The sequence below is a fragment of the Psammomys obesus genome, unplaced genomic scaffold (genome assembly GCF_907164565.1).
Source record: "Psammomys obesus unplaced genomic scaffold, mPsaObe1.curated_primary_1811, whole genome shotgun sequence".
Taxonomy (NCBI): Eukaryota; Metazoa; Chordata; class Mammalia; order Rodentia; family Muridae; genus Psammomys; species Psammomys obesus.
Genome location: NW_026585644.1, coordinates 26,050,842 through 26,078,497, shown reverse-complemented (window position 1 = coordinate 26,078,497; position 27,656 = coordinate 26,050,842). Strand labels below are relative to the sequence as shown.

The 27,656-nt window shown below is 44.7% G+C and overlaps 1 protein-coding gene across 6 annotated transcripts in view; it reads right to left on the bottom strand.

Annotated features, from left to right (window-relative positions):
* Kcns3 (potassium voltage-gated channel modifier subfamily S member 3) overlaps positions 1 to 27,656 on the bottom strand; it is an 81,224-nt gene that overhangs the window by 26,888 nt on the left and 26,680 nt on the right. For 3 of the 6 annotated variants that reach the window (XM_055619177.1, XM_055619172.1, XM_055619184.1), the window contains 3 exons: positions 25,144 to 25,201; positions 24,632 to 24,678; positions 6,026 to 6,126 (listed from right to left, as the gene is read on the bottom strand). The gene's annotated coding sequence lies outside the window, so the exon portion shown is untranslated. Of the gene's footprint in view, positions 1 to 6,025; positions 6,127 to 16,402; positions 16,458 to 23,124; positions 23,279 to 23,844; positions 24,010 to 24,631; positions 24,679 to 25,143; positions 25,202 to 27,656 lie in introns of those variants that run through there. The other 3 variants (XM_055619198.1, XM_055619190.1, XM_055619206.1) reach the window with 3 other exon arrangements.

The following is a 27,656-nucleotide window of genomic DNA, read 5'->3' as shown; positions in this document are numbered from 1 at the left end:
GACATTCCAACCCAAAGAGGCTATCTGCCTACAGTTCTACACTCAAGAAGTTCCAGAACCAAGGTTCAAGAAGGTCTGCCTGCTAGTCACTGTGGAAATCAAGGCTCTTCTAGTTATCATCAGGAAAGGCTGAGGAAGAATTGAAAGAAGTGGGCAAGACAGAACCCAAAGCTTCAGACAGAGGGAAAGGAAGTGTGGCCATCCAAAGTGCTCTCCCCGCCCTCTTTAACAACCTCACCCAACAATGCTTGTTTCTACATGTACCTACTACGGTGGTCAGAGTTGATCTACTCAAAGGGATCTTAGGTAGTGGTTTAGCACTGAAAAGGTTTCTCACTTTGTGATTCGGGCCAATCCTGGCAAAAACCCATCAAGCTCCCTGAAAGGCCTGCTTCCTTCTGCAGAACTCCTATTCACGACAACTGAATTATCTTTTGTCGTTTCCTCCAGTCTGGCTATTTTTCCTACAGCATTCAAAAATATCCACAGTGACCACCTCCATTATTGAGGGGGAAAGGTGAAGAGTGTAAGTGCCGTGCCGTAGTGGACTCCTCCATCACCTAGACACCTGACATACAGAAGCTATGGAAAAGGAAACGGATTACAAACAGTACAGAGGAGTGACCACAGCCTCCCTAGGCCATCACCATAGGTATGGGGTGATCTCTAAAAACTGTGAAATTGTGCTTGGTAAAGCAAAGAAAATACCCCTTAACATTGCCAGACTGGCCAGTGCCCTCTGTACCCACACACAATTCTATATGTCCCATCATTGTGCCACATTCTTCTGAAGTGTTATCACACCGGCATGCCAGTGCCACCCGCTAGCCGGAGAAAGCCACCATGATCAATCTTCACAGTAACTATCCCTGTCATACAGTGTAGCTTCACACATTTTGTTCAAGCCAATTCCTCTCCCAAGCCTATAAAATTAAACGGTGAATTAGAGGGGGGAAAAAAGCAGTAGAGATAAAGAAAGGGGGTTGGCCAGAGGCAGAAGCAGAGGGGGAACCTGGGTAGGGCAAAACGGCTGTGAGAACCTATCCTAGAACTGGAAATGCAAATGAAATCACCTTATCTTGGAGTCAGCCCACTCTGACTCCCAAAGGTACAGAATCTGGAAGCCAGAGTCAAATCCTCAGAAGGTCTGTATCCTTAAGCAGCCTAACACCTCCTTTGCACTGACTCTGGGCTCCAAGAGGCACTTCCTGGTGTCTAGAGAGTATGAATCTTGCCAACAGGTAACACATGAACTGCTCGGCCAACACACACTCTGTTCTTGATATCTATCAATGTGTAGAACTTAGAAAAGGGGCAAGAAGCTTGTGTACAGTTTCCTATGAATTTTTATGTAAGTCAGTATTTTAATTAGGGCTTCTATTGCTGCAATGAAACACCACGATCAAAGCGACTTAAAGAGTAAAGGGTTTATTTGGCTAATACTTCCACATCCATCACTGAAGGAAGTCAGGACATGAAATCAAACATGGCAGGAACCTGGAGGCAGGAATTGGTGCAGAGCCCATAGAGGGATGCTGCTTCCTGGCTTGCTCATCTTGACTTGTTCAGCCTGATTTCTTATAGACCCCAGGACCACCAGCCCAGGGATGGCCCCACCCACAATAGGCTGGGGCCTCCCACATCAATCACAAATAAAGAAAATGCCTTGCAGCTGTATCTTATAAAGGAATGTTATCAATTGAGGTTCCTTCTTCTCAGATGACTCTGCTTTATGGCAAGTTGACATAAAACTCCCATCAGAGTTTGATTAGTTTTTTTGATGCCAGAAAATAAGTTTCTTAAGTTGCACAGCTGGCCTTCGTCTGTGATAAGGACCCTGGAAAGTTGAACCTATAAGAAGACTCCTGACCCAGACAACTTTCCTGGAGACAGCTTGGCCTCACAAATTCCCACAGTAGATGTCTCCATCTTAGCAGCACCACTGTGGTAACTGATATCCAGGAAGGGATGAGGAAGACAGACCCACCAGCCCAGAAAACAGACTGGCATCAGGTGTATATCTTTTATAGAGCAGCAGCAAGCATTTTTACACAGCCTTTGGACCAATGGGGAATTGACACCAGCTCTGGATAGCCAACCATACCTCGCTCACTATAAGGAGGTGCCAGGCCTGCCAGCACCCAAGGGAACATCCATGCAGGCTTGGAAAGCAGCCACTGCCCTGTTCCAGGCCCATTCTGAGGCTCTGCCAGTCGTCTGGGGTCCTCCTTTAGTGTCATGTGGTGTGCCAGTGGAAATGGGCACTCATACTATTGAGAGGTATGGAAGCTTCCCTCACTGTGCACTGGACCTCACCTGGGGCCTCAGCACCCATACTCCACTACTATAGTGCAGGATGGTTATCTCTTGTGGGAGTACTCCCACAGACTGTAAGAGGTTTAGCAGTATAGGCCCCCACATACTAAATAACATGGTTATGACAATCAGAAATCTCTACAGAGCTGGCAAGCTATCTCAATAGCTAAAGCTGTTTGTCATCAAGGCCAGTGATCTAAGTTCAAGCCCTGGGAACTACACAAGGAGGAGAGAACCAATTTCCATAAGTTGTCCTCTGACCACCACAAGCACACCATGAAAAGTGTATGTACACACACACACACACACACACACACACACACAGCCCAATAAGGCATTCTTTTCAACGTCTCCAGACCCTGTCAAGTATTCTACTTAGGAAGCAAAATGATCTCCAGTCAAGACAAGAGCTCTATAAACGAAGTAAACATTCAAGACCTTGTTTGCAACTGGGCATGCAATAATGCTTTCCTTTCCTGTGGGCAAGAACCAGAGGTTGTCCTCCAACACTTATTCCTTTAGAATCAGTCATGGCAAGTCATGCCCTGATGCCAGTCCAGAAAAAACTTTAAAAATAAGGAAAGATGTAGTCAGGTGCGGTGGTGCACATGTTTAATCCCAACACTCAGGAAGGCAGGAGCAGGCAGATCACTGTGAGTTCGAGGCTAGCCTGGTCGACAAAGTGAGTCCAGGACAACCAAGGATACACAGAGTAACCCTATCTCAAAAAAACCAAATAACAAAAACAACAATAATGAGGAAAGATAAAAGCAACTTTAGGGGCTGGCCAGATGGTACCTTAGTGGGCAAAGCACTTGCCACACAAGCATGAGGACCTGAGACCAGCCATGGAGAGACAGAAATAGGAAAATTCCTGAAGGTCACAGTCCAGCCAAGCCTAGACAAGCAGGTGAGCACCAGGTTCAGCGAGAGACCCAATCTCAAAAAACAAAGTGGAGAATGGTCAGGGATAGCATCTAACATTGACTGCTACCTTTACTGTGTAGTCATACATGTGCACATGCATACACACACAGCGCCATGTACACACGTGCACACCCGTGAACGCACACAGATGAACACACATACACATGCACAATGTGAGTCTGACCTATTAGCTCTCAAAGTATGTTTGATGTGATGTGAGTATAAGGATAGTGATTTTTTTTTCTCTGTGAGAGTCTGCCTTCCATTTCCTAGGAAGTCATTCCATGCGTGTGTATTCACATGGCTTCAAATATATAGCCTGCTTTCTGCAGTGAGACCGCTCCTGCTGAACATGCCCACGCCTAGGCAAAGCTCTCACCTTGTAGAAATTCAGTGAATGTCTTGAAAAAAAAAAAAAAAAACCGCAAAGCCGTGTCAGTTTCGTGGCCTTGCCACTACTCATCGATCGCACACCAATTTTTAATAAAGCCTGAGGGTAATAAAATTATAGGAATAATAATGGAAGGTGAAATTCTATCCCGCCTGTCTCTTGCTTAACTAATGAGAATTTTCATCCAGTGTTTTGCTCCAATAATATTAAAATATCACAATCAGGCTTTCATAATTGGATTTACTGTGCTAGAAAAGTTGTAGTGATATTTAAATCTGATAATCCAAAGCCATCAGAAGAATCATCTTCCAGTCGGTGCTGACAGTGGACTGCCACCGGTATTCCTGAACTATATTCTCCTCCAAGTTATCAAATTCCAACAAGTACCTTAATATGAAAAATCCTTGAATTCACATGATTTGTTTTTAAATTTCAATCATCCCCAGAAGGAAAATGAAAGCTTCTCTGGTTATAATATATTCAAGGATTAAAAATAAATTTATAGACGTTCTGTTTTTCAATGAGAAGCCTGGCTAGTGCTTTCTAAAGCGAAGTCTCTAAATGATACCTGAGAGATCAGTGTAAGCTCTGTTTCCCTCTTGAGTATCTCAAATGAGTGTATGTGAGAGCATCCCAGCAATCCCTTAGGCCTGGGGCATTCGTAACTAAACACCACCTTCTTCTCCTCCCCTTCTGTGTCTCCAGACAACCTCCCCTGTGGGAGAAGAGTGCAGCAGGCACACAGCTGAGTCACGTCCCCAAGACAATCTATGACACGAAAGCAGAGGCAAACAGGCCAGAAGCTGCCTGGGGAGGTATGCCTCACATAGATAAGAACAGCACACAACCACTGACCCTAGTCAGTCACCCCTCAGTATTAACAGGGCTCTTAAGTCACTCTGTGTGGTCCAGAAAACTTTCACCCTTTCCTCTGGCCCCAGGAAAGAACTATACTAGCTTGATTTAATCAACCTTGCCTTATGGCTGAGGAAAAAGGTTCCCACTGCAGGCAGGAAGGTAAATTAGCCCAATTGGGGGCCTGAGATCTTGCACAGCCTAATCCTAGCCTTATCTCTCTCCCTTTCCCTGATATGAATGACAACCCGCGGTGCTGAAGCACTGATGGAGAGAGGAAGGACAAGCTGGCAGCTTTGCAGGGTGCAGGGGAACACAATTTAACACAGATGGAAAAGCAGAGTGTGAACTGGTTCTGGGAAGGCTTTTCTTGAGGACATAGCAGCCAGAAGGCTCACCTTTCACATTTCCAATGGTATCCTGAGGAAAATAAATCACAAAAGTGTTAAAGATGCATGGAGGAAGATGGCTAATGCATCATTAATTAGTCATAAGTTCATGCCAAAAGCCACTTAAATGTCCATGCAGGGGGAAGCCCTACATCTCCTGGAGATAGCCATGGTGTAGAATCCTTGACAACAGTTAAACTCATAGAAAGAAGCCGAGTAAACTCTGGAATCTGGTGAGTCTGCTCTGTGGTCTTCCATGTTTGGGATTATTAATGATGTCACTGTCTTGGTTTTGAGTTCAGTGTCTAACTCCCACTATGAATTCTAGTCTGGCCTTGAACTTGTGATATTCCTACCTTAGCCTCCCAAAGACTGGTAGTACAGGTATGTATGCAAAAAGACACACAGCCCTACGAGTAATGGGGTTTTGCATTCATTTTACAGATGGGGAAACTACTGAACAAAAAGTTACAAACTCTCCTGAGTCAATGACTACTAAAAAAAGGTCTCACATAGGCCAAGGCTGACCCAGACTCACTGTGTAGCTTCCAAATTCCATCTCCTGGCCTGCACTAGAGTGCTGACATTAATTATGGACATGTACCACAATATCAGGCTTAATGCCTGCTTGGGGATTGAGCCCAGAGCCTACGCTTGCTGGGAAAGGACTCTACCAACTGAGCTACAAACCCAGGCCAACATTCAACAACTACTCTATGATGGCACCATGATTTCTACTCAAGCAATGCTTTAAAGTCGTTCTCCTAACCGCTAATACAATAGAAGAACAGGTCGAGTCAGAAAAGTAAGACAATTATAATACACTGTATGGCCTGCTCCTGCTTTGCAAAATATGCCTGAATTGATCATAGACTGAAAAAAAAAATCTGTAATAACATACACCAAAATGATGTGTGCATTTTTTTTTTCTGGATGATAAAATCTGGCACAAGTCTTGCTCTTGACTTCACATTTGTCAATGTTGTATAAATTTCTTGAAGTGTGTTAAGTATTATAAAATACTTAGGAAACAGTTACACCAACATGGAAATATAAAAGTGCACAAGCAGCCTGGGTCAGTAGTTTGATCAGGAAGGAAAAGAGAGACAGACAGGAGAGGAATAATAAGTTCCTGTGGGGAACTTACAGGCTTGCCGGTGGTAGAATCTTCAGCTGGGGTGCCTCTGTGTCCTGAGTTGGATTGTGAGCTGCTTTAATTCACTGAAAGCTGCTTTACCCAAGGGCTACCTGGGAAAACAGAAAGAAAAAAGCAATGTGAAGTTTGCCCTCAGAGCTCATAGGAGTATATAACAGAGCAAACAGGTAACCAAGAAACTGCCACAGAAAGTGGGTGCCAAGTCAGTTCAGAGGAGTCATAGTCTCTGCAATAGGAGGAGAGATGTATGTGGGGAGGAGCATCAGAGCCAAACCTTGAGGGGCACAGCAGGTGTGATCAGGCAAAGAACAGAGGATGGAATGCAATTCCAAGTGGTGGAAGCTTATGTCAAATAAGGAAACAGGAAAAGAGCTGGTAAGCATGAGTTCAGCCAAGATGGAGCCTAGGAATTCAAGACACTGACACATTCTTTCCTCTTAAGATGTCCAAAGAACTGCACCTGTACAGGTCACCCCTTTCCAGAGCTAGGATGAGGGATGTCCCCAGGGAAAGAGAACTGGGTTACCTGCAGCCCTACAGTCTGCCCTGGAACAAGCAGCCCATACTCCAAACCCCCAGCAATTTCTATCAATCAGAAACCAGTCAGAAATGCAAAAATCTCCAGGCATCAGTACTGTTCTTTGGATGTCTAGAATAGAAGGTTCCCTTGGGCACCTCAGTCCCCAAGAATTCCTGGGCTCTAAGATGGCCAACAGCAAAATCTAGGAGAGCCATCAAAAAATGCAAGCAAGAACAGAAACATGAGCTACTTTCAGTCACTCATCCTCTTTTCATAGGCCCCTCTCTCCACAAAAGGCAGCACAGGAGATTGCAGAAGAATCTTAGAAGGGTTATAACTTGACTCTTAATAACTCCAACTGAAACTGAGTGGTTCCTTGCATTAATGCAGGCTTGGGGTAATAGTAACAACATGGCTTCTGCAACATAAAAAAGGCCTGTATAATCTCCAGGCCCCGCAGGAGTCCTTGCAGGTTTCACAAAATGTCACTTAGACTTAACAGTTACTTTGAGTTTGCAGTAATTACATACCTACTCCTATGTCTTCTTTAATGATTAAATAAAGGAACACCTATATTTCTCAATCACAATTTGGTCTTAGTATTTTGATAAATACATTTCAGTACAGTAGGAGTCCTTTATATCCTGTGGCTTTTCTGTTTTGCATTCTGTTTTGTATTGTAACAACACTATTCTGATATTAGGAGCAGGGAGTGTTTCTAAATCTTTTCCCTACTTGTGGGACCCTTTTCCCTTCACTAGGTTGCCTTGTCCAGCCTTGATGTGATGGTATGTGCCTGGTCTTACTGTAGCTTGTTGTGGCACAATGTTATGTTATGTGTTTGGTTGATGACCCTGTTCTTCTCTGAGGGAAGAGGGTGGATCTGCAGGAGTGGGGAGACTTGGAGGAGGGGAACTGAAGTTGCAATATATAAGAAAAGAAGAAAAATACTATTCTGAAAAATGGTGCATTGCCTCTATGATGGCCACAAGGGCCTTTGGCACCAAAAAAAAAAAAAAAAAAAAAAGAGGTTGTGAATTCCTCTAGTAAGTCATGTGTTATTGCTATTCTGTCACCATCTAGCGGCTTCCATCTTGGAGTCAGTCAAAGTTTCCTCTGCTGTTCTTGTTCAGCAGCTCAAGCTCTTACCCACAAGGCTCCTCCTGATCATGCTTATTCCTGCCAGTGAGCTGTGTGCCTCAGGGCCTAGATGATCTATTCTCAGAAGGCTCTAGTCACAGGTGCAGTCCAGGCTTACTTTCTTTCAATAGCTTTTTAAAGGTGTATTTATATATTTATTAAGTATACAGTATTCTGCCTGCATGTACACCTGCACACCAGAAGATGGCTCCAGATCTCATTATAGATGGTTGTGAGCCACCTTGTGGTTCCTGGGAATTGAACTCAGGACCTTAGGAGGAACAGCCAGTGCTCTTAATCTCTGAGTCATCTCTCCAGCCCCCAGGCTTGCTTTCTTACTTTCTTCAGTCAGTAGTTCGATGATGTGACCTTGAGGAGACCTTCCTCTGCTTATCTGGTCTAAAATGTCAGTACCTGAGACTGGAGAAATATAACAGACCTTATGAGCACTAGCTTTTTTTCTAGAGGACCCAGGTTCAATTCCCAGCACCCACACAATAGCTCACAATCATTTTTATGTAACTCCAGTTCCAGGGACTCTAGTGTCCCCTTCTGGGTCCTTGGGCACCAGCCACAAAAATAATGCACAAACACACAACACAGGCAGGTAAAGCAGACATACACGCACAAAAAATAGTTTGTTTTCAAGTTAAATAAATAATGAAAAAAATAAGACATCACTATCTCCTAAAATTGATTCTTTCCTTGACTTATTTTTAATCGTTAGTATTTGTCACTCCCTAAAATATACTTAGGAAGAAGGATGGCTAGAGGGCTCTATAGGTAGAGGTGGCTGCTGCCAAACCTAAAAACTTGAGTTTGATCCCTGGATCCCACATGGTGGAAGAATTTCTCATAAGTTGTCCTCTGACCTCCACACACAAGCCATGCCCATATGTGTGGGCTTGTGTCACACATGTGACAAACACTTATGCATGCACACGAAATAAATCAAAACATAATGAAACAAAATTAATACACACACACATATACTTAGAAACTCTATTTCTTTAGAATTCTCACTCTGCTGTATAAACCACAATACTACAAGTGCCTAAAACCTCATCTGACACATAATAGGTTCTTAAAAATTATTTGCTGAATCAATTGACAAACTTTTGATTAACTTGCACTTTTCACATTCTCTTTTTCAAGTCCTCTTGCCCATTACGTTAAACGAGAGAGAAGGAAAAAGAATCACCGCCAATGTGCTTTTGAAATTATGGTCAAAACTTCAACTAAAAAAAAAAAAAAGCGCCTATCTATCAGGTACTGCAGATGGAAAACACTTTTTCCCTTAATCAAAAAGAACTCAGCTGTAACATACACACACACACACACATCACTGAATCAAGTGTATTGTAAAACAAATATAAACAAGTAAATGAAAAATGAGTAATAGGGAATAAAACCAATAAAAACACACAGGGCATTTTGTAGTAGGGGTGGAACTGGTTGATAAAATCATTGCACAGAATCTACCTGGTACATGATAAATGGAAATGAGCAGCACTTGGATCCATGGCGCTGGTAGTAAACCACCATGTGGCTAGGGCACCATATGACCCAGAGATGATGGAAATGTAAAACAGCATTTCAAGGCTCACTGCAGTAAGATAGTGATGCCATGGAAAGATCTGACACAGAAGAACCAGCATCACAGATACAAAAGAGCACCTTGCCCATTCTGTCTCCGGTCAGGTTTTGTTTTAATAGCAACAGCCACTTTTGGAATAATCCACTAATGCTTGCTCAGACTGGACTCCTCTACTTTCTCATAAAATGTAGTAAAGGTTCTGTTGCCTACATCTGGATCCCTTTCCCCTAGCTGAGCTGCTTTGTCAGGCCCCAGTGGGAGAGGATGTACTTAGTCCTGCTGCAACTTGAGGTACCCCTTGGGGATTCGTATCCCTTGGGGGTCTCCCCTTCTTTGAGAGGAAGAAGAGGAGGTAATGAGGGGAAAGGGGCATGAAGGTGGGACTGGGAGGAGAGGAGAAAAGAGGCTGAAATCAGGCTGTAAAGTGATTAAATAATAAAACTTTTAAAATGTAGTCAAGGGCTGAGGGTGTGTCTCAGTGGAGGAGTGCTAGCCTAGCATGCACTGAAGACTTGGCTTCAGTCCCCTGTACTACCGTAACCCCCTCAAAAGATGTAAATCAAGCACAAATAAAGTACTAAGTGACATCAATCACATACGTCTTGATGAAGATGTTCTCAATCCTTCAGATATAAAACACACACACCCCCACACACTAAAACATCCATGAATGCCTCACTGCAACACAGCAGTGTGGCTGTGTGTGTACATGTGTGTGTATGTGTGTGTGTATATATATATATTTGTATATGAATGTGTATATGTACATGTGTGCATAAATGTATGGGTATGTGTGTGTACACATACACATGTATGTGTACATATGTACATGTATATATGTATATATATTTATTTTTTATATGGCCAGAGATTAATCTTGGATATCTTCTTCATTCATTATCCATCTCCACATCCCCAATGCTGGAATTAGAAGTGTATACCATGCACATCTTTTTATACGTGGATTCTAGGGTTCAAACTCGTGTTTTCATGCTTCCTCAGCAAACACTTTATCACTAAATTATGCCCCTTGGTCCACCACACAACTCTCAAAAGTTGTTTTGTACACTCATCCTTCACTCCTCTTCTACCACTGCACACATGTTTTTGCTAAGGGCATCTCCAAGGAGCCAAACCCCAAAGATGCTTCCCCATCTACATGTGGTTCACAGGGCATTGGCATTTGCCATTCTGGAAATCCCTAGGCTCTGCCATTCCCTACCACTAACACCATTTTTAACTGTTCCTCTCACTTCTCTTATAACATGTATAAGTCCCTAGGAAATTCTACCTCCTCTGCTCAAGTTTTAAATCTAAGGCCACAAATTAAATACCTTCAGGGACTAGACAGATGCCCAAAGTGAGAGTAGGAGGATCCCTGGCCACTATCTGAAACAAAAGTGTACTAGCCCAACCAAAACGCTGAGCTCTCTCTAGCTCACTGATGCTTCTCGCCCATGTGTCTCAGGAGGCTACATCATCCAATTTGCCAGGAACACTCACAAATTTTATTTTTACAATATTTTTAAACATTGTAAACTATTGTTGTTCATGTTTAAAATTGTGAGCCAAACCAAAGAGAGCCATGGCCTGGAGACAACCTCCAGATCACCATATTGTTTTCTCTTCACCCTAGTCATTCCCAACAACCCCTTCCTGTACCCCTGTTCTGTCTGGCCAGTTCTATCTAACCCCCCATCCAAAGACAGAATGTAGCCCCTGTGTGCTTGCTCTCTCTTTCCCTTCTTCCCCCCGCCCCTCCCGCCACCACACACACACATTCTGGGCTCCTGTAACTGCCCCCTTCTCCTCTTGAATAATACACTGGGTCCTTAAACACATCCGAATCTTCCATTCAGACTCTCCCCTCACCACACCTGAACTTCAAGTTAGACATACAGAAATCATGCCAGCCAGATACAGATCTTCCCCCTCACCACCCACAGCGCTGAAATGAAGACAATGCCAAGGATAAACACAGTCATGTTCCCAGAATCCCTCACATTTCTTCCTTTCTGTATCCTGCCTGTCTCTGATCCCTTCAGATATTCTGCTGGCTTCTTCTGAGTGGGCACAGTAGACTAACTGTGCCCCTGTGTTCTGCCCATTCTCATTCATTACCCTCAAGTTGAAACAAGGTTGAATTTTGTTACACCACACACAGTAGGCTCTTCAGCCTTCAGGATAAAAACCAGATCCAGAATGCTTACCAAAATATGCAACTTCCCCACTCACTTAGTGGAGAAGTAGTGTTAGAAAAGCTGATTAAGCTGAGTGAGCCTCAGTTTCTTGATTCTTCAAGTACAGATACTAAACACCAACTATATCTCATGTAGAGCAGCTAGGAAGGAAAAAGAGGAGGAAATAGACATAGAGTTCTCCGTGCTTATAACAATAATAAATGATCACCACAGCGTTAACCACTGTCATCATTTCTCATCCATCAACCTCACCTGCCACAACCCAACTCATACTCTAAGACTAATGAAGAATTGCTTGAAATTATTAAAAGTTCCCCAGTTGCAAATGACCCTGGGTCTCCACACTTGCTTTGTCTACTCAGAGTGCCCTCCAAGACTCAGCTTGATCCTGTTCTCCCTGACCCCAGGTTCCTGCTACTCCCAAACCATGCCTGCATCACCCCTACAACCACCAGCCCCTGTGTTTGCCTGACCAGAGTGTTTAGTTTGCTCTCTGTAACAGAGTGACCAGTTTACTGTTGCCACCCTGCATTGGAAGCCCCTCAAAGGCAAGGAGTCTCATTTTCCTTAATCTTTGTATCCTTAATGCCCAACAATAAATAATAAATGTATGAATAAATGAATGACCCTTTGAATCCCCAGACTAATGCAGAGAGGCAGGCATACTCATGATTCACTACTGATGGATGTTTCATTCAGTAAAGTGATAGATAGACAGATAGACAGACAGACAGATAGATAAATAGAGAGACAGACAATATAGATAGATGATAGATAGATACATGATAGGTAGACAGATAAATAGATGATAGATAGACAGACAGATAGATTTCTCTCATTGCTTCAACAAAGTACCTTACCAAAGCAACTTAAAGAAGAAAGGGCTTCTTTTGCCTTACAGTTTGAAAAGAAGCCCACCATGATAGGGAAGGTATAGTGGCATGTGTAGCAGAAAACTGAGTCCACAGTCAGGAAGCAGGAGGTGATGAATGCTGGTGCTCAGCTCCTTTTCTACTTTTCATTCAGTCCAGGACCCCAGCCCATTGAATGATGCCACTCATGGTTAGTTAGGATGGGTCTTGCCACCTCAGTCAACCTAACTGAGGTAATCCTTCAAGGCATTCCCAAAGGCTTATTTTCTAGATCAGTGGTTCTCAACCTGAGGGTCACAACCCCTTTGGTGGGGGGTTGAATAACCGTTTCACAAGGGTTGCCTAAGACCATCCGAAAACACAGATATTTACATCACAATTCATAACAGTCGCAAAATTACAGTTATAAAGTAGTAGCAAATTAATTTTATGGTTGGGGTCACCACAACATGAGGAACTGTATGAAAGTCCACTAAAATGTTGAAGCATTAGGAATGTTGAAACCACTGGCCTAGATCTTGTCAACTTTACAACCAGTTTTAATCATCACAGTTAGATACTTAGATAAGTAGATAGATCCATAGGTACACAGATAATTAATATATAAATAATGAAAAAAACATTCTAACACAGATACACAGATAACTCTTGATAGGTGAGAGACTACAATGACTTTAAGATAATCATACCTACAATCAAGCAGAACTAAATAGGTAAAAATGTACATCATATTTATACGAATGTCTGGTGTGCTGTAAGACTTGCATTGATGTTTACTATTTTTGTCATTAAATACTACAAGAACTGTAAGAGTCATCTAAGTAAGAACTGGAGTTCCTCCCACTTATCTCATGCTAATCTGCAAGGTTACAGGCACACCCAGGAGAAGTCCCTGGGGAATAAGCCTGGGGAACAGCAGGGCTGATCCTGAGAGACCTCATTTTCTTAGTCCATTAAGGGCATCCTTGGCTCCTTTTCTGCAAATATTGATCTTGAGTTTCATCCCGCTCCCTTTTCAACTCAGTGGGAAAAACCATAAGATGAGTCTTTGAAATGTTGTGCAATAGGAGCTGCGCATCTCTTATATCCTTTGGGGGTCTTTGTAATAGCATATGTAATAGAGATTTGTTGTCCTGAACCAACACGATGTGATTTTTTTTTAAGGTTTCTAGAATAGAAGAAGTAGGTGAGATGCCTCACTTGGAAGAAGCAGGATCCAGGGTCCTCCTGACAAAAACTGGAAGTCACTTAGTTGATAAAGCATGTAACTAGCTCAGCCCATTCCACCTGCCCACCCAAATGCTATAACAGAGCACAAACAAGAAGCTGGCAACAGGCACTAACAGGGACACCCTTGGTGTTGCCATCCACCCAGATAACATCCAGACAGGGACAAAGAGCTACTCCCAAGTAGTGATGGTGGCCCACAACCATCTATAACCTCAATCCCATGGCATTTGGCATCCTCCCCGGTGCACAAGTAGTACACCGACATATATGCAGGCAAAATAAACAACAATTTTTTAAAAAAAATTAAATAAAAAGATATTAGCAAAAAAGTCAGCTCTTCCAAGTTTTTCATTGCATTCCCTGCTTCCTTCCTACAACACACACACACACACACACACACACAGAGAGAGAGAGAGAGAGAGAGAGAGAGAGAGATCCAATACTAAACAGGTACCTCTACAAATCTGTGTTTGTAGAACCCTATTAATTCACATCAATATCCTTGAAATCCCATGATATCAATATCTGATTCACACCAGGCAAGTGGGAGAAGTCTGGTGGAAATATGACTAAGTTAATGTTCTACTTAAAAAAAAAAAAAGCAGTGGGGGTGGGAGAGATGGCTCAGTCGACAACGTGCCTGTCTCACAAACATAAAGAGCAGTATTCCTATCTCAACAGCCAATAAAAGTCACGGCAGCAGGCACCTGTAATTTCCTAGGGAGGGACGCACAAGACAATCCCTGAAACTCATGGGCCAGCTAGTCTAGCAGAATCAGTGAGCGCCAGGTCCAGCAAGAGACCCTGACACAAAATAAAAGGTGGAAAATAACTGAGGAAGACATCTGTCTTCAATCTCTGGGTCCACACACATACGTAGACAACACACTCACACACACACACACAAATAATAAAATTAAGTTTGTTTATTGGTTTGCTTGTTTTTAATAAAAGGAGGGGGCTTTTCCATTCAAAGTGGAAAGAAGTAGAGAGGGCTGCCAGGGAAGTGTCTTTTACACCAAAACACCTTTCCTGGGGTGGCAGCAAGTGTGTTAAGAAGTCCTATTAAGCTCAGGTCACTTTCTGCTGCTATCAAAACACCTGAGGCCGGGTGATTTATAAAGAATGCAGGGTTTTTTCACTCATGGTTCTCGAGTCTTGGAAGTCAAAGAGCGTGATGTCACTTCTGATGAAGGCCTGGTTGCATGCTGATCCCACAGCAGCTGCACATAGTGCATGGGAGTAAGTGTGCAAGGCTGTCTCTCTCTTTCTCTCCTTATAGAGCCACTGATTCCATCACAGGGGTTCCAGCCACAACTTCACCTAATCCTAATGACTTCCCAAAGACCCCACACCTTCAAACATCCAGACATGTGAAGTTAAGCAGAACACCAAGAGCTCATCAATGAATGGAACCTCATGAAACTGAAAAGCTTCTGTAAAGCAAGGGACAGTGTCAACAGAACAAAACGGCAGCCTAGGGGGCTGGTGAGATGGCTCAGAGCTTAAGAGCACTGGCCGCTCTTCCAGAGGTCCTGAGTTCAATTCCCAGCAACCACATGGTGGCTCACAACCATGTATAATGAGATCTGGTGCCCTCTTCTGATATGAAGGCATACATGCAGATATTGTATACATAATAAATAAATTAATTTTTAAAAAAAAACTGCAGCCTATAGATTGGGAAAAGATCTTCTCCAACCCTACATCTGACAGAGGGATAATATCCTAGAACTCAAGAAATTAAACAACAACAAACCAAATAATTCAATTAAAAAACGGGGTACAGGGCTAAACAGAGAATTCCCAACAGAGGAATTTCTAATGGCAGAGAAACACTTAAAGAAATGCTCGATGTCCTTAGTCATCAGGGAAATGAAAATCAAAACAACTCTGAGACTACACCTTACACCCATCAGAAAGGCTAAGATCAAAAACTAAGTGATAACACATGCTGGAGAGGATGTGGAGAAAGAACCCTCCTCCATTGCTGGTGGGAGTGCAAACTTGTACAACCACTTTGTAAATCAATCTGGCACTTTCTCAGAATTTTGGGAATAGCTCTGCCTCAACTCCTAGCTATACCACTCCTAAGTATATTCCCAAAAGATGCTCCACCATACCACAAGGACATTTGCTCAACTATGTTCATAGCAGCTTTATTTATAATAGCAAGGAACTGGAATCAACCTAGAAATTCATCCATGCCCTTAGTGTCATCACAATTACAATTTCAAGATGTAAATGTTGAGAGTCATATGCAAGCCATCATGTAAGTTCTCATTTCTCTGTACCCAGGCTGAGCCCTGATATGTTGTGGCATTTCCAGAGGGTTTCAGAAAAATGTTTATTGCTGCTAAACGGAAACAGTGCATTTGCCAAACCATAAATCCTCAGTATATTTACAACAGAATTGTCAGAGAGCCAAGCAAGTGTCTTCTGCTGTAACATGTTGCCCCAGTGACTACTACATGTGGTAGAAAAAAATTTTTTACTTAACTTCTTAAAAGATGTAATACAATTTACACTGTGGCTAGTGTAGTATTCACACCTTTACATAAAAAGAAAAGGGGAGGATGTGTTTATGCTTCAAAACATCCACATTCAGGTGCTGAAAGCCTTCCTGGAGGGATATTTCTTAATGTTTTGCCCAGTCTGCTATGACTAACTCTACACTTTATGAACATAAAAAAAATACAAAATAATGAGCTCCCCAGGCAAAGTAAGTTTTAAAATGCTTTTAATTTGACTTATTAAAATTAATTCTCATACCTCCTTTTTTCCAACTCATTTCCTACATGCACCTACCTCTCTCTGGGTTTTCCAGTTCTTGATATGAGGAAGAACAAGATAGAAGCGAACTAGAAGGCAAACAAATACAAAGAGTGCTGTCGTCACCAGCCAACAGGGACATTGGTGGCTTGAGGGCTGAACCGCAGAAGCCAGCTTTACCCAGTACCTTTGGGCAGGTGCCCACTTCCCTCCCATACCACCATATTGCAGGAAAATCTTCACCACACAGAAAACAGAAATGCATACTGAAAACCCCAGGTGTCCAAGAGTAAAATGTGGTGGCTTTCTTAACCTGATTTGCACAAAGATTCACATCTTTGTGCTTCCTACTTAAGATAAGTAGGGAAATTCACAACGGCTCTACACTCACCCATTTGAGTAGTTCTTAAAAAAGAAATTCCTCAAGACAGGATGGTTCATGAAATAAATTTGGATAAATGGTGCAAAGTACTCTTTGAGGTTCTCTACTTGTGTCAAAAATGAGCACTTTTGTCTCCTTAAAGATCTATGTGTGCATGGGTCTGCAAGCATGAGTATGTAGCCCTCTTATGGTGTTTTCAGTAAGAGCTGTCTCCCACATGCGCAGATATTTGAACACTTGGTAAATAGTTGGTGACACTGTTTGGAGTGGTAGTATAGCCTTGAAAAAGAAAATACATTAATGGGTTAGCTTTAATATTTCATAGTCTCATCCCACTTCTAACTTACTCTCTTTGTATCACAGTTATGGTTAAAGTGTGATTTGTTAGCTTTGTGCTCCATCTGCTTACAGCCATGGCTCTCCTACTCTTATGGACTCTCCCTCTGGAACCATAAACCAAATAAACTCTTCCTTCTGTAGGCTGCTCTTCTTTATGGCATTATATCACAGTAGGAAAAATATTACTGATGCTTCATCTTATTTTCTTGTTTCTACATCACATTGTACCCAAGTCCCAGCATGAAGGATCATTTGCTGAACTGTCTGAAGCTGGGCCTCATGATCTAATGCCTGCATGAAAATGGATTCTGAGCTGTTTCCACTGCCCTCTGAATAAGCCGTAACAGAGGCTTGACTTGAACTTGGCTTAAAGGCCACAGCATGATCTAGCCCCTGCCCCACTTTTCAGGCTCCTCCCAAACGGTCTCCTACAACCTTCTCTCAATGTTTAGCACTCAATCTTCAGCTTTGGATGCTCTTGCTCCAACTGTACCTTAACAAATTCCTATTTATGCCTTAGAATGAAGTCTCTTCAGTGGTCTCATGAAGTCCCTGCACTTAAAAATAGGCATCATAAAAACCCACAAGAAAACTACTGCCTACTGTGTGTTATTTATTGACCTCAAAGACCAGAATGTAGAAACATCCTTGCCAGAACCAAAGCATCTTAGTCCAAATGCACAAACCACGGCCTTTAACCACAAAGTCTCCCATATCTTTGGCCAATTGCAATTTTACCTCAAATAAACCATAAAGGATACTCTTATGTTTACCTTGGCACACAAATCAGAGTTTAAGAAAGTCAGACTTTTCCATAGCAAGAGAAAAGAAAAAGATGTAAACATATCCAAGCTCCTAGGTCCAATCTGCTGACTGTCTTATATCTGAAAACACTACTTGCTAGGGTTTAAGTCTTATTGACCAAAAAAGTCTTAACACACTGGGCTTGGTGGCTTACATTAACCCAACACTCGGGAGAGAGGCAGAGGTAGGTGCATTTCTCTGAGTTTGAAGCCAACCTGGTGTTACAGAGAGAGCTCCCGGGCAGCCAGGACTACATAGACAGACCCTGTTGAGGAAGATAAGCAGGAGGGGAAGGGAGAAGAGGAGAAAAGGGAAGGAGAGGGAAATCTTAACACAGCAAATGGATTCTTTGTATCAATTTCAATTCTATGGTACTAGCTCTCTCTTATTACCTATACCTTTAAATGGCTGGCTGAGTGTTCTTTCTTTAAGGAACAGCAAGATAAAGGTGACATTCACTATTGACCTGAAGGTCAGCATCCTTGCTAAACCTGATGAAATGTTTAGTTTAGTTTTATGTGGCAACATGGCTGGGTTACTAGGTGTCCAGTAAATGTAACTAAATAATATTTAGTTAAGTAGTATTTCCAGTGTTTCTGTAGGAGTTTTGAATGAGATTTAACATTCAAACTGGTAACATCCATTGTGTGTTGGCCTCTCAAAACAGCTTAATGTCTGTCTCTCCCTGTGTACATACACAAGGGTGTGCAGGCGTACACACACACACACACACACACACACACAAAGCTACCTTCTCTCTTCCTTTTGTCACCCTTACTACAGTATACCCGGCTCCTAGCATAGTATGTATTACCAGACAGGCACTCAAATTCTTGTAGATCAAATATCTGTCTGCGAACGTTAATCATTAGCTTTAATGAGCATCTAGTAGGTGCTCTCCTGACAGTAAACAGGGCATTTCATGCATTTGGAAGATCCCCAAGCTCACTGAAGCCAGCTGCTATAAACACTGATTGCTCAACTGAAGCACTGTTGGATAAAAGCAAGCAGACCAGAAGCCCTTATCATTCAACACTTGTGTAATTAAAGACAATATTTATACCAGATCTCCTCCAAGAAAATCATGGTCAAAGGCTCTGCAGGATTCCAAAGAAAGTGAGACAACATCGACCCCAAACAAAGAAGGAAAAAATGCTACAAACTAGGCTAGTAACTATTTTGGGGTTACTAACGATTGCTTTTTACAATGTGCTCACCCTGCAAAGTTTCAAAAGATGTTGATGAAAAATAATACAGCCAAGAATCCGAAGCTCCCAACCAGCTTTTGTATTTCATTCCACGCTCTAAGCATTTTACTGCACTCAACCTAACTCGTGTTCTCTCCTTGCATCCTGCAATAGCAACCCCATGAGGAAGTAAAATAACAACAACAATATGTTCTCTTCTTCCTCTCTTATTTACTCTCTTTCCATTGTCCCACTTAGCACCAGACCAAGTTCAGCGCTGAAAACTCAGCTCCGGGGCTCCTGGTGTGGCTCAGCTGGTAGAGTACTTGCCTAGCACACAGAGTCCTGAGTTTGATCCCCAGTTCTGCGTAAGTGCCTTGGGGGTGCATGCCTATCATCACAACACTAAGAAAGTGGAGGCAGGAAGTTTAACACTTTAAACTTTTGGTCAGCTACATATTAGGTTTGATGTCAACCTGGGGTACTTTCGACCCTGTCTCAGGAAAGAGAAGAAAGAGAAAGAAAAACAGTTGGCTTCAGAATATAATTCTAACTCCAAGGACTCTCCGCTGGAGACAGGAAAGGAGTGAGGTTGCATGATACTGGGTTTGGAATCAGGACCGACCTGGCTGTTTCCACATTCAAGGATTCAAGGTTTATCCCCTCCATCCTGCCAGCCCTGCCCTGCTGTGACTTATAATCAAGTTGCTATGAAGACTCCATGGGACAAACTTGGGAAAGTTCTTCTGGACACTAGGTTAGGGAATGTGAGCGTTACTGTGGCTCTTTCCAGGTACTGTGTAGTTACCATCTGAGTTGCCCTACCTGGGTTTGCCTTGAATAGTTTGAGTATCCAGATCTATAAAGATCACATCTCAGATGACACCTGCCCTTCATGCCCACGGTACTAAATTTAATCAATTTAACTCGGGGATAAGGTGTTCCATGAGTTGTCTAGGTTTCTCATACATCATCTAGAAACAACCATGATGTTTGTCCAGTTGGTGATTTTTAGGTTCTGCCTTCCTTCACTCCTTTCAAATCAGCTGAACAGAGTCCACAGAGAAGCAGGCTGGAAAAGAGAAAGCTTTCCAATTCTAGTTTATTATTGTTGTTTCTTTGTTTTTTGTTTTATTTTGAGACAAAGTTTCTCTGTGTAGCCTTGGCTGTCCTAGAACTCACTCTGTAGAACAGGCTGTCCTTGAACTCATAGAGTTCTGCCTCTGCCTCCCAAGTGCTTAGAGGTGTGCAGTGTGCATCCCCACCACCTGACTTTACATGTTAATCTTGGTATGTATTCACTAGTCTCCTGCCAAAATACGACTCAGGCCCTAGTTGTTTCAAGCATTAGCTGAGCTTTTAAATTCCAATCTTCATGGTTCCTCTTAAGGTTGAGACACAGAACATAAAGTCCTTCTTGGTAAGCAATGGGCCTCCTCTACTAGTCACGTCACCAAACTCAAGAGATTCCACGGCATGGCAGCCTTAGGACCAGACAAAGGGTGTGGAGCCTCACAGTGGCTCTGCAGGCAGACTGCAGGAGTCAGACTTCTGGCTTTACGTTTTCCTAGCTGGGTGGCCTTGTCTCTTCCTATCCATATAAAACAGGACAGTTATTAAAGCCTACCTCCTGTGGTTATCCTAAAAATGAAATGAGCTAATGCATGTAAAAAGCGGTTAGCATTTCGTGCTTAGTACAAGATAACAATATTAGCAATCTAAGTCTTTACAGCTAAACAGAAAAAATGAAGAGAGGTGACCTATGTCAAGGAGCCACAAAGAACCATTTATCAGACTTAGTAGTCTGTTCTATTTGACTGATGTCTCCTTGTAGATATTCCACACAAGAGATGGAATACAGAACACAGAAAGCCCTGGGTAAATCTCCAGCACAGTATAAGCCAAGCATGGTAGCATGAATCTGTAATTCCAGTATTCAGAGGTCAGTCATAAGTTCAAGGTCATCTCTGACTATAATGAGTCTGAGACCCTATCTCAAAACTCAAAAATGGTTTTAGAAAAGATGTCTCACTAGTGACATTATAAATATCCACCATCCTATCACCTGAGAAGCAGGAGTAATAATAAGGCCCATTTTCCCCTTTGCCTGGCCCTACCTAGCCAGCTATCCTTCCCTCCTAGGGAAACCTCAGGCCAGCCTCTGGTTGGCCTCCATCAGACTCGGAAACACCTAGAGGGGGCTCCATTCACTGCACAGTCCCACATCAATACTGCAGTGAAATGAAGAATGCAAGCCTTACCTCTTCACATGAGACAGTCCCCAGGAAAGCACCCAGCAGAGTATCCAGCCAATACCATAGGCAGCCAATAAATGTTATCTGCTTTAAAATGTTATCTATTTTAAAAGGAAGAGGAGGAAAGACAGCTCTACAGTACCTGCTTTCTTCAGGATGACACACATTCCAACACCGCACACCACATAAGAGCAGATTGGAATCTGTGGAAGGACAGAGAGCTGCCACGCTGTCTGTAAAGGATTACAGTGCAGGGAAGACTCTAACAGACAGAAGGAACAGGAATCTCCGTCTCTCCCTTTCCCAAGAAGAAAAGAAGAAAGACAAAGACCTCTAGCTGGGGGTTTGCTGGCTACCTCACATGTGATGGTTACTTTTAACTGTCAATTTAGCATGGCCTAGAATCACCTGGGAGAAGGACTACTGAGAACATCTGTGAAAGATTATCTCAGTTACATATATTGATGTGAGATGAGCTGTTCACTGTGGGCAGCACTACTCCCTGGGCCTGGGGCTATAGAGCGAATGAAATACTAGAAAGGCGGCCGAGCACCAGTGTACATGTATTAATCCATCTCGCTTTTTTCTTGACTGTGACTATAAGTGACCAGTTCTCTCAGGCTGGAGCTGCTGTGACTTCTATGCCACAATAGACAGGAATTTTAAGCCAAATACACTTTCAGGTTGTTTTGTGAGTAATTTATCACAGCACCAGTAAAGAGCTAGGACATCAATTCTGCACTGGGGGCTTTTAGAATTTTAACATTTCTGAAGAAATCCAAGACACTTTGGACTTCCCAACTTGCTCTCCTAGGCAAACCACACAGCGAGGCTGCCTTCATTTACGGCTGTGTGCAGGCATTGTGGGCTCCCACACAAAATCCCATTAGTTTCCTTAGTGTGTTCACAACACGCCTTGGACTCAGGGGTCTTAATCGCTTCAGCATAACCTTCTCCTCCCCATCCCAACACTGGCAACTTCTAGTCCTGAAATGACAGTTTAAGAGGAGAAGGAAGACAACTGTGAGGAAGGAAAAGAGCAACAGTAGCTCTGGCTCCATTCGCTGTTGCTGACCAAGTACACACTGGATGAATCGGTCCCCTCAAAGAGCCATGGATCCAGGGAAATAGTTCAAGTACAGAATAAGCAGATACTCTTGCAAACCAGGACCTTTAGCAGGAGGCAAAGTGCCAGTGAAAAGGCTTGCTTCCTGTTTGCTTGGGAAGGTATTTGCAAGAAGTCCAGAGTTACACACAGGCCTAAACTGATGGTTATGCAAATAGTATAAACAAATATATGCAAAGAGTGGGAAGTTTCTGTTCCAGCCCCCCCCCCCCCCCGGTCTCACTGCCTTCAGCAGACTTAGTGAAAGAGAATATCCAACAGCTTTAAAGAACCACAAATCTACTCATCCAAAAGGAACACCCCGTCCTCTCCTCAAGCACCGGGACCCCTCTAGTCACTCTCAAGGCCAACGGGAGTTTTTGACAGAATTCTGTTCTTGCCAAGAGCCGCTAAATTTAAGCTATCACCTTGGTTTCTCCAGAGGAGACAGGAGTAAGGAAGGGGTAACCAAGGGTGCTCCTATCCTAAATCCGACAAGAAGGCACGGGATGGGGGTGGGTAGAAAGGGGCACAAGGGAACAGAAGCTCTGCAATGCGAAAGGCGTCCGGGTCAAGCTCGCCGCGGCCCCTGCCGGCAGGTCTGGCTCGTTCCAGGCACTTCCTGAAGTCTAACAGGAGCTTCCAGCGAGGATGAAAGAAATTAGTTCCAGACCCTGCAAACCCACCTCGTGCCACTACTGCAGATTCAAATGCGGAGACTCTGGAGACCATTCCACACGGGCCCAGTGAGCCCCAAGCCGCCCCACCTAGAGCGCGCTGACTGTCCCCGGGCGCAGCGCCGCACCAGGGCAAGGGCCCCGTGTACTCCCTCGCCTGCAACTGTCTCGGGGCGCCTTCAACACTGCAGGGCAGAGGGGAGGGGGAGAAATGGCAGAGAAGGCGGAGCAGACGGCCGGGGAAACACTAACATTTGCCAGGAAAGCGCCTCCTCCCGAGAAAGGAAAGGAAGGGCTTCCCGGCTTAGGAAACGCCCCGGGGATACCCCCACGCGAGGTGCCGCCTTTCCCTGGCTCACCCAGTCTCCAGTCGGTCCTCCACTTAACCTCCTGTCCCAAAAGCTGGTTCTAGCTCTCTTCCCCAGGTGTCCAAAGAGACCCACACTAGGTTTGGGCAGTCTGCAGTTCTAGCAACAGGCAGAGCCGGGTTCCAGCGACGGCGGGCTCCGCGCTCCCGGCTCCTGGACCGAACGATGGGGAGGCAGCCGCAAGCCAGGCACTCTGCAGGATGCAAAGTCCCTGAGCCACACGGACCTGTGAGGTCGTGCCCCCACGACCTGAGCCACCTGGGACCAGAACAGCAAAAGGTAGGGGAACGTACACTAAAGTTGAGGGGTCGCACGGAAAAGTGTCGCGGGCGCGCGGGGAGGTGGGCACCCCAGCAGGTACCTGCAGGAGTCGGGAGTCCTGGCGCGGCTGGCTGGCTGGCTGGGCTCTGCGACGACGCCCGCCCGCCCGCGCTGCAGGGATCCGGCCTCGCCGCGCGGCCCCGCGCCGGCCGCGGCGGCGGCTGGAGAGCGGGAGAGCCCGCGCGGGTTCTGCGGAGTCCGTGGATCCCGCCCGGCCACGGCTAGGTGCCCAGGGAGGCGGGCGGGACCGGGCGGAGCCAGCCTCCCAGTCAACGCCCCGCTCCTCTCCGCTCCTCCCGCCGGCCGGCGTCCACGCTCTCCGCCAGGGTTCCCCCGGCCCAGGGCGCGGCGCTCGCGCGCGCGCGGACTGCTGCGGCCCGAGGGGGGTCCCACGGCGAGCCCCACGCACGGATGGCTGGACCCAGACCCGTCGGGACGGGACGTGCATCCCCCTCCCAGGCCCCAGGGCAGAGTCACCTCTCGAGTATCCCGCCCTGCCCCAGAGGGAGGTCAAGGTCACGCGGCACGTCTCAGGTCCCTTGCCTCCCAGCCTTCGCGATCCACTGAAGGAACCGCAGTCGCAGTCGGACAGGAGAAAAATGATCTCTCGCGTGGCCTGAGTAAAATGCCTTTCGAAAGTCATGTCTAAAGCAACACTTTGCAAAATTGCCGGGGTTCTCTTAAACTGTCACGAGGCCCCAACTTGTTTTACAACAAAGTGCGAGGGAGGAAACGACCCTGTTTCCGCCACTGTTTGCCACCACCCGCTCCCCTGAAGACTCACACACAGTGAGGAACACAATGGTTCGTTCATTTCCTTGACTTACCAAGTCAGAAGAGATGGCTGGACATAAGCACCCAGCGTATGCTCCTCCTATGGAGAAAGGGAAGGAACTGGGTGAGTGGAAAGTGGGGAATAGGAGAGAGAATCATCATCGGGAGATGGCTCCAGCTGGGGTTGAATTAACAACCAAGGACCTCTGCAAGGGCAGCGAGTGGTCCAGGAGACGCACCTGGCCTCCCCGCACTGGCACTGAGCGAAAACACAACCAACAGCCGGAAGAGAAATGGGACGCGTGGGGACCCACCCCCGCGCTCCCCCTCCCGCCCCCGAACTGCAGATTTTTAAGTTGTGCGGACATGCAACCATTCCTCAAAGCCAGCTGCTCAGATTTGTAGGCTCCTGGTGTTCCCAGGGTTCCCACCAGACATTACAAGCCTTGCTGGCTGCTCCCAGTCCAGAGCACTTAGCCCAATCATGAGGATTCCTAGCAAAACCAGGAATCTTTACAAGAGGGATCTATACAAAAGAAAAAAAAAAAAAAGATGCTTTTCTGACCTCACTGAAGAGCCGTGTGGTGTGTCTGTGGGCTTCGTGACTGTTCGTGACTCAAAACCTACAGTGAGACAGAGGGGAAAGAGCACCAGGTTTCAAAAGGTGGAACCTGTACATTACTTATTTTTTATTACATTTCGTTTATCTGTATGTGTATATGTGGGTGCATGCACGTAGAAAGATGCCTCAGAGGACAACTTTCAAGGGTTGGTCAGGTCCCCTGCTTCCATCATGCAGGTTGTGTGGATTGAACTCAGAGGGTCAGGCTTGATGGCAAGTGTCTTTACCCACTGTGCCATCTCACTAGCCCCTGAAGCCTCCATCTTCAAAGAAGGTCTGGCCCAGAGGAGAGGGTTCCAAGCAGTGGGCAGAAAACCCTGAAGACTCGGCTCAGAGAAGAAAAAATGAGGGTTCAGGCCACTGTAGAGCCTATTTGGACCTTCTGTCCCTTACATCTTCATTATTTAGTTCCCCCCAGGCCTCATCTCATGTAACAGAAGACCCAAGGCTGCCTACTCCTCTGTTTGCACGAGTCTGTGGAAGGTAATTTTCATAAACAATCCATCATCTTTAACCTAAGATCTAAATTACTCTAAATGTTTACGTCTTATCAGCATCATAGAATCAATGCTTCCAGATCTCCCCCCAGCAGTTAGCTACTGGAGCATTTCAAAAAGCACTGAGTTTATCCCACAAGTCCAACCTTGCTTGCCTAAGAAGGACAAGGACAAATCAGCAGTCTGTGGCCTGCAGAAGGCATCTGCAGTGCAGAGTGGGCAGTGAGATCTGAGTGAGTGGTACGGGTGAATAGAGGAGGAGGCACAATGAGAGTTCATCAGGAAAAGTCTCTTCTGGGTCCAGGTACAGAAAGAGTTAGCCTCACTGTGAGCATGCTAGAGCAGGTTATATAGAGGGCCATCTGTCTGAGGTAGTGGGTTAGCCATTCTCGTCCTTCTGGAGCCACACAGTCCTTAGGTTCTGGTGTGTCACCTGTAAGGGAAATTCCTTCCTCACCTGGTGACCAAGGAAAGCACATGAAACATTAAATAGGAAATTTGCTCCTGAAAATTAAATCTTCTCTCTCTCTCTCTCTCTCTCTCTCTCTGTGTGTGTGTGTGTGTGTGTGTGTGTGTGTGTGTGTCTTTGATTTTTCATTCTCAAAGTCCAAATGACAGAAAACCAACTCAAGGGTTAGACACTCCTGGTTCATCTCTTAAATGGGAGCAGGTATGCAGGTGAGAATGAAGAGGTTCTCATCTCAGGCAGAAGGACAGGGAGTGAATGTGTGTTTATTGAGTTGGTGCCTTCCTCACCTCCACTCTGCAGTGTGAATGTCACGATAGCCAGTGTGAGTGCAGAAAACACCTCCCCCAAACCACCAGGGTCTTCAGGTCTGCCTGCTTCACAGTGACTCCCTATTCCCAGTCACCCCGTCCTTCTTTGCTGCACAGATGGCTATTCGGACTCCATTAACAATTAAGATCCTCTGGGAGGTTCCTTCTCCCTCACGGGTTATGAATCTCCACTCCACCTCAGCACCCTGTGCTTCCCCAAAGCACAGCCCCTAAAAGGCTGGCTTTTAACTGTTTATCTTCCACTAGTTATGGAGTTCCTTGGTAACTACACTTCAGGGACCTTCTGCAGGATCTTCATGTTTGTGCAGTGAATGACTGAAGGCTCTGTCATAGAGCCCACAAGTTCCATCTGCTCCTCGTGCATTACTTAAATCTTTTGTTTCTGTGCTGTCTTTTGCCAGGTAGAAGTAAACATGAGCCATGACAACTCTCATTTTGCTTGGTTGCTGGGAAGCTCAGAACTAAATTTATATAAATTAAATTTAGCTCTTAATTAGCTGAAATGTTCTTGTTCCAGATTATTTCAATGATGATCATTCCTCTTTCGTGAAACTGTGGTACAAGTAACTATTATCTTATGGTATAGTTTTTGTTGTTGTTGTTGTTTCATTGAAAATGCCTTAAAATTTTGTTCTTAAAGGTCCAAAAACTTGAATTCCAATTCTCCTCTGCCTCTCACGAGCTCAGCAGTATTTCTTCCTGGCTAGCTTTGGGCTTGGACCATATGATATTCATGGTCTTTGCCAGCTCTAAAAGCTTTATACGTCTATGGATAAAAGAGGACAGTTTATAAATTATTAATGAAAGAATCCTGTGACAGAATATGGCTCAAGTCTCTAGGCACAAAGGAATCCCTTTGGGTACCTGGAAACACCCTTCAAGGGCCCCAGGGAGCCAGCCAAGGTGAGTCCTGCCTAGCACAATGCCCTGGAAGAAGGGTTTGGTTAACATATACTGCATTCCCTGGTGGGTATTCTTTACCCAAACAAAGACTTTGACAAGTTAGGTCATGAAAATGCCCTAAGGGGGTGGCCTTTCGGTGGCTACTATTTGACTTCTCACTACCTCTCAAGCTTTTCACATCTTTCTGTCTGCATTACTTATCCCCCCATCAGCCTCCTACTTCACTTCCTGAACTCTGAGTCTTGGCCTTTTCTGTGC